The 7,389-nt window shown below is 58.0% G+C and overlaps 1 long non-coding RNA gene across 2 annotated transcripts; it reads left to right on the forward strand.

Moving 5' to 3' along the window:
* Positions 1-2,390: 2,390 nt before the first annotated feature.
* On the forward strand, positions 2,391-3,654 carry LOC134759876 (uncharacterized). Of its 2 annotated transcripts, none has more exons than XR_010136726.1 (3): positions 2,391-2,544; positions 2,906-3,002; positions 3,170-3,654. It is a non-coding gene; the product is annotated as an uncharacterized LOC134759876 (long non-coding RNA). The 2 variants fall into 2 exon arrangements; XR_010136727.1 differs by having other exon boundaries at positions 3,195-3,654.
* Positions 3,655-7,389: the final 3,735 nt, after the last annotated feature.

The following is a 7,389-nucleotide window of genomic DNA, read 5'->3' on the forward strand; positions in this document are numbered from 1 at the left end:
TGATTTTTCTTTTGTTTCCGCCCCACCCTCCGCCCCCATTCTTTCCTTCTTTCTGGAGATGGAATCTCGCTCTGTCGCCGGATCCGGACCCGGACCCGGACCCGGACCCGGAGGGCGGTGGTGCTTCCTCCGCTCGCCGCTGCCGCTGCCTCCAGGGCTCAAGCGAACAGCAGTTTTTGTATTTTGAGCAAAGACGGAATTTCACCATATTGGCCTGGCTGGTCTCGAACTCCTGACCTAGCGATCCACACCCCCCCCCCCCCCACCGCCTTGGCCTCCCAAACCGTGCCGGGAGTACGGGCCTCAGCCACCGCGCCTGGCCGATTCCTTCTTTTTTTCAATCTTTTCTGCACGCTGCGGTGTGTGAACATACGTATATGTGTCTATAGGTATAAGATATATCTATATATAGAGAGAGAGATATCTATACCTATAGATGTAGATAGAGACAGATATGTACATACATACATATATACATACACCGACAAAAATACTGATAAAACTATATATTTCCATAATTAAGACATGCTTATATTATAGATGTTCATGTATGAACATGTATGACATAAAATCCCATTTCATTTACATATACCTGTATATGTATTTCCTTCCTTCCTTCCTTCCTTCCTTCTTTCGTTTGTTTCTTATTTATTAACGATTTTCGTTTATTTTCTTTTCTTTTTGGGCCTGCCTGGTCTCGGGGCCCGGCGGGGCGTGCGCGTCCGGCGCCGTCGGTCCGTCCGTTCGTCTTCCTCCCTCCCCGCCGACCACGGGCGGGGCGGGGCGGGGCGGGGCGGGGCGGGGCTGTGGGGGGGCGGGCGCGCGTCCCCGGTCGGCGCGCCCCGCTTCTTCGGCTCCCGCCTCCTCCCCGTTCCCCGCCGGGGCGGCTCGTCCGCTCCGGGCTGGGACGGAGCTCGGGGAGCGTGGGTGGGAGCCGCGGAGGCGGCCGCGCCGAGCCGGGTCCGTGGCCCGCCGGCCCCCGTCCCGGGGGTGGCCGCCCGGGCCAGGGGGTCGCCCACCCGGGGTCCCGGCCCTCGCGCGTCCTTCCCCCTCTTTCCTCCGAGGGTGGCGGGAAGCGGGCGGCGGCGAGGCCCGGGGCGTCCCCACACACGGGCGACCTCGGCTGGCGGCCGCTCCTGTTTCGGACCTCCGGGGTCGATCGGCGGCCGCCCGCGAGCCCCGGACTCGGCAGGCGGCCCGCCGTGTCCCGGGTCGACCGGCAGGCCGGCCACTGGCCGTTCCCTCCGCGGGCTGCGGTGGATCGCTGCGAGGGCGCCGATCCCCGTTCACGCGCGGGTGCCCTTCACCGGCCTCGGCCTTCGGTGGAGCTGGGACCACGCGGAACTCCCTCTCCTACATTTTTCTCTGCCCCATTTGGAGTTTGCGTCCGCGGGACTTTTAAGAGGGAGGGAGTCGCTGTTGCCGTCGGCCAGTAATACTCCCTCTTGTTTTTTTTTGGTCGTGTGGGGGTGGGGGGGTGGGTGGTTTTCCTCGCCGCCCCCCGCCGCCCCCATTCTTTCCTTCTTCCTTCTTTCTGGAGACGGAATCTCGCTCTGTCGCCCAGGCTGGAGCTGGAGCGCGTTGGTGCCTCCTCGGCTCGCCGCCGCCGCTGCCTCCAGGGCTCTCAAGCGAACAGCAGTTTTTGTATTTTGAGCGAAGACGGAATTTCACCATATTGGCCGGGCTGGTCTCGAACTCCTGACCTAGCGATTCCCCCCACCCCCTCCCCCCGCCTCGGCCTCCCAAAGCGTGCCGGGAGTACGGGCGTCGGCCACCGCGCCCGACCGATTCCTTCTGGTTTTCAATCTTCTTTTCTGCACGCTGCTGTGTGTGAACATACATATATCTATCTAGATAGATAGATACGTAGATATGGACACACGGACACGTACCTACACCGACGAAAATATCTAGTGATAAAACTAGACATTTCCATCATTCATACATGTGTATAGGATAGATGCTAATTTTAATGGATGAACGTGTATGACGTAAAAACCCATGTCATTTACATAGACCTGTATATGTATATCCTTCGTTTATTATGGATTAACAATGTTCGTGTATTTATTTCCTTTTCTTTTGGGGCCTGCCTGATCTTCTCACTCTGGGCTCTGGTGACCTCAGGCTCCCAAGTAGCTGGGATGGGACTACAGGGATCTCTTAAGCCCGGGAGGCAGAGGCGAACGTGGGCTGTGATCGCGCGCCTCCACTCCGGCTGGGCTGGGCTGGGCTGGGCTGGGCTGGGCTGGGCTGGGCTGGGCTGGGCTGGGCTGGAGAGAAAACGGTGGATTGTCATCTTCATTACCTTACCTTTTAGCTTTATTCGTACCCTCTTATTTGCTTCTTTATTCTCATGGGTTATTCTAGGTCATTGTCATGTTCGTTTGCTTGCTTGTTTCATTGGTTTCCTTCCTTCCCTGCCTCTGTCGCCCGGGATCACCCCAGCCTCAACGCTTTCGACCGACCGACCGAGTGGCCGTCCTGCGTCTCATCCCTCCCGTCCCCGTTTCCTGGGACTATGGGCGTGCACCACCACACCGGGTGACTTTTATGTTCTTTCTCATATCTCATGTTTTCCGTAGGTAGGTAGGCAGGTATCTGTGTATGTGTGTATGTGAGTGAGATGGGGTCCGGCGTTCTGTCGTGTGGCCCGGGCTGGTCTCGGACTCCTGTTCTCGAGCGATCCGCCTGCCTGCCTCGGCCGCCCGCGCTGCTGCTGTGACAGGCGTGAGACGCTGCACCCGGCTCATTCTATAGTTGCCTGCCTGCCTGCCTGCCTGCCTGCCTGCCTGCCTGCCTGCCTGTCAATCGTCTTCTTTTTAGTACGGGTGTGCTCTCGCTTTGTTGTCCATGCTCTGGGCACACGTGATCGCTTTTTAAACTATGATTATTATTATTGCAGGTGTCGTCTCACACGTCGAGGTGATCTCAAACGTCTACGCTCCGGCCGTCCTTCCACGTCGGCCTCCCACAGTGCTGGGATGACACGCGTGGGCACGGTACGCTCTGGTCGTATTTCTCGTGGGTCGGTTCTTTCCGTTTTATGCACGCGGAATGCGAACAGATAAAATTTTGAGACGCGTCTCACCGATCTCCCCTCCCCCTCCCCCTCCCCCTCCCCCTCCCCCCTCCCCCATCCCCCTCCCCCCTCCCCCTCCCCCTCCAGACGGAGTTTCACTCTTGTCGCCCAGGGTGGACTACGATGGCGTGATCTCGGCTCGCTGCGACCTCCGCCTCCCGGGTTCGAGTGATCCTCCTGCCTTGGCCTTCCCGAGGAGCTGGAATGACGGTGAAGCGCCGTCGTGCCCGGCTGACTTTTATATTTTTAGTACAGATGGGGTTTCTCTGTCTTGGTCAGCCTGGTCTTGAGCTTCCGAACGTTGGACGATTTTAACTTTCTTGGTGGTTGCTTTTCTCTTTCTTTTTCTTTTCTTTTCTTTCCTTCTCCTCCCCCCACCCACTCCCCCTGTCCTCCTCCTCCTCCTCCTCCTCCTTTTTCATCTCTTTCAGCTGGGCTCTCCTACTTGTGTTGCTCAGTTGCTCACGCTGGTCTCCAACTCCTGCCCTTGATGCTTCTCCCGTCACACCCACCGTCTGGTTGTTGAGATGAGCACCTCTTGTAAAATGGAAAAGATGAAAAAAATAAAGACGGAGGTGAAAAGCACGGAGTGAACGTGTCTCTTGCCGTCTCCCGGGGTGTCCCTTGGACCCCGAGAGACGGAGGGAGCTTGGCTGAGTGGGTTTTCGTGGCTGAATCCTCCCGAGGGCCTCCTTCCCTCTCCCCCTTGTCCCCGCTTCTCCCCCGGCCGAGGCTCCCGCCGCCGCCGTGGCATTTTCCGTAGGAGAGGTGTGGGAGAGGACCGACGCGGCTTCCGGATCTAGATCCCGCCGGACCTCTCTGGCTCGGCGTCCCCCGCCGGCTACCCGCCGCCTTCCGGGGAGCTCTGAGGCGGATGCCCCCCGCCCCCGTCACGTCCCGCTACCCTCCCCCGGCTGGCCTTTGCCGGGAGACCCCGGGGGAACCGCGTGGACGCTGCTTTCCGACCCTCCGGTGAACACTTCCGCCGGATGCCCCGGGTGGGCCGGATGGGATGAGACTGGACCGCTCCGGACCGTGCTGTTCTTGGGGGTGGGTTGTCGTACAGGGTGGACCGGCGGCCCCGGCGTTGGAAAGGGTGCGCGGGGGTGGAGCTGTCACGTGGGATGCCCTCCTTCCCCTCGGCCTGCCTTCGGCTTCCTCGGGCGTGAAGAGGACTTCCCGTCACGACCTCTTTTCTCCCCTTTCTCCACCACACGGATGACACGCATGAGAGGGAGAAACAGCTCCATAGATACTGATGACCTTCATTTGTGGAATCCTCAGTCACCTACACACAGACAGGTGACTACACGGGGACCCAAATCGGACACCGTTTCCGGGTCCTCATGGTGGGATTCGTCGGTCTCTCTCTCTCTCTCTCTCTCTCTCTCTGTCACACACACACACACACACACACGATTTCCGTATCTAGTTCACAAAGCACACTCACTTACCCTTTCCCCGGTACGCAGGCTGAGTGAAACCCACCCCGCCCTCCACCCGTCGGCTGACGAAACCCCTTCTCTATGATATATGAACGAGACGGTCTGGGCCGGGCACGGTAGCTCACGCCTGTCACTCCGGCACTTTGGGAGGCCGAGGCGGCTGGATCGCTTCAGGCCGGGAGTTCCAGACCGACCGCGCTGGCCGACGCGGCGAAACCCCGTCTCTCTGAAAAACAGAACGGTGAGCCGGGCCTGGTGGCCTGGGCTTGGGATCACGACTGCTCGGGAGACTGGGGCGGGCGAGTGGCTCCGACCGGGGAGGCCGAGGTTGCGATGAGCTGAGATCGTGCCACGGCGATCCGGCCTGGATGACGCAGCGAGACCCTGTCTCGATAGAATCGTAATGTTATTAGAAGGTGACTTGTGCCTGGTGATGGCCGCCTGTCGTCGCGGCTGAGAGGCTGCGATGAGGAGAAGATCGCTTGAGGCCCCGCGGGTCGAGGCTTCGGTCGGTCGGCCGTGACCCGCTGTATCCTGGGCGGTCACCGGTCGAGGACATAGGCCCCCTCCCCGTTTTCCTTTCTTTTCTTCCCTTCTCTTTTCTTCTTTTTTCTTCTCTTTTCTTCTTTCTTTCTTTCTTCTTTTTCCTTTCCTTCTTCCCCTCTTTCTTTCATGCCTTACTGCCTTCCTGCCTTTCTTCTTTCCTCCCTTACTCCCTTCCTCCCTTCCTTCTTTCCTCCCGCCTCGGCCTCCCAAAGTGCTGGGATGACTGCTGTGAGGCACCGTGCGTGCTTGGCCTAAAGAGACACCCTTTGAGAATGAGACACGGGGAGCGCCTCCCGGTGATCTGATGGACTGATTGATTTAGAGACGGCATCTCACTCTGTCACCCCGGCAGTGGTGCCGTCGTAGCTCACTCACTGCAGCGTGGACGTTCCTGCACTCGAGCGATCCTTCCGCCTCAGCCTCCAGAGTACGGTACCCGGGACCACGGGCACGCGCCACTGTCCCCGGACCGTTTTTTTTTCCCCCCCCCACCCCGAGACAGAGTTTCGCTCTGGTTGCCTAGACTGCGGTGCGGTGGCGCGATCTTGGCTCACCGCAACCTCTGCCTCCCGGGTTCGAGCGAGTCTCCCGCGTCGGCCTCCCGAGTAGCTGGGATGGCGGGCGGGCGCCGCCACGTCTGGCTGATGTGGTATTTTTAGTGGAGGCGGGGCTTCTCCGTGTGGCTCGGGCTGGACTCGAACTCCCGACCTCGGGTGATCGATCCGCCCTTCCCGGCCTCCCGAAGTGCTGGGATGACGGGCGTGAGCCACCGCGCCCGGCCTTCATTTTTCAATGTTTTTCCACGGACGGGGTCTCCTCGTTTTGTTGCCACCCTCCTGACCCGGCGTCTCAGAGTGCTGGCGTGACGGGCGTGAGCCACTGCGCCTGGACTCCGGGGAGTGATTCACGACCACGACCGCTGGACTGATTCTTTCTTTCTTCTTTCTTTCTTTCTTTCTTTCTTTCTTTCTTTCTTTCTTTCTTTCTTTCTTTCTTTCTTTCTTTCTTTCTTTCTTCTTTCTTTCTTTCTTATTTATGGATGGATGAATTCTTTTAGTATTGATTTGTGTATTTCTTTTCAGACGGAGTCTCGCTCTGGGCGAGGAGAGGCGAGGCGCATCGCTTTGGAAGCCGCGGCACCGCCTTCTGAAGCCCCATTCATATGCACAGAGCCCTATTCCCTTCCTGGAGTTGGAGCTGATGCCTTCCATAGCCTTGGGCTTCTCTCCATTTAGAAGCTTTGACAGGCGCAACCCCACCCAGAGGCTGGCTGCGGCTGAGGATTCCTGGGTGTGCTGGGGCTGGAAAGTGGGTCCCCTATTTTGGATACCTCGGCCGAGACATCCCCGGGCCCCCATCGCTTGCTCACCCTTTGAGATCCCCAGCCTCTGCCACCTTGCAGGCTCACCTCTTACTTTCATTTCTGTCTTTCTTCCTTTCTTGCGTTGGAGGAGGGGGTGCGGGAATGAGGGGGTGTGGGGGGGTGGGGGTGCGGGGTGGGGACGGAGGGGAGCGTCCTAAGGGTCCATTTAGTGTCATGCCTCTTTCACCACCACCACCACCGAAGATGAAAACAACCGTCGGCTAAATACCGCCTGTTCTCATCTACAACTGGGAACTCATAGATGAGAGTTCTTGCGTGGGCAGAACGAGGGGGACCGGAGACGCGGGAGCCTACTTCAGGGAGGAGGGGTGGAAGGAGAGACAGCTTCGGGAAAAAAACAAAACACGAAAACTACCGGACACGGCGCTGAGTATCCGGGTGATGAAATCATCTGCACACTGAACACTGAACCCCCCCCCCCACCCCGTCACAAGTTTAAGTTTACCTATGACATAACACTCTTGCACATGTGTCTTTGAACAAGAAATAAAAGTTAGAGGGGAGAGGGGAGAGGAGGAGAGGAGGAGAGGAGGAGAGGAGGAGAGAGAGAGAGAGAGAGAGAGAGAGAGAGAGATTGAGAGATTGAGAGATTGAGAGATTGAGAGATTGAGAGAGAGAGAGAGAGAGAGAGAGAGAGATTGAGAGAGAGAGAGAGGTTGAGAGAGAGAGAGAGAGAGAGAGAGAGAGAGATTGAGAGAGAGAGAGACAGAGAGAGAGAGAGACAGAGAGAGAGAGAGAGACACAGAGAGAGAGAGAGAGAGAGAGAGAGAGAGAGAGACAGAGATAAAACGAAACACCCGAAACACTAACGTTCACTGACAGTGCAGCATTTGGGCCTGTTCTTTTTTTTTTTTTCTTCTTTTCTTTTTTTCGGACTGAGTCTCTCTCGCTCGGTCACCGAGGCTGCCGTGCAGTGGCGCTCTCTCGGCTCA

This window comes from Pongo abelii, chromosome 14 (genome assembly GCF_028885655.2).
Source record: "Pongo abelii isolate AG06213 chromosome 14, NHGRI_mPonAbe1-v2.0_pri, whole genome shotgun sequence".
Taxonomy (NCBI): domain Eukaryota; kingdom Metazoa; phylum Chordata; class Mammalia; order Primates; family Hominidae; genus Pongo; species Pongo abelii.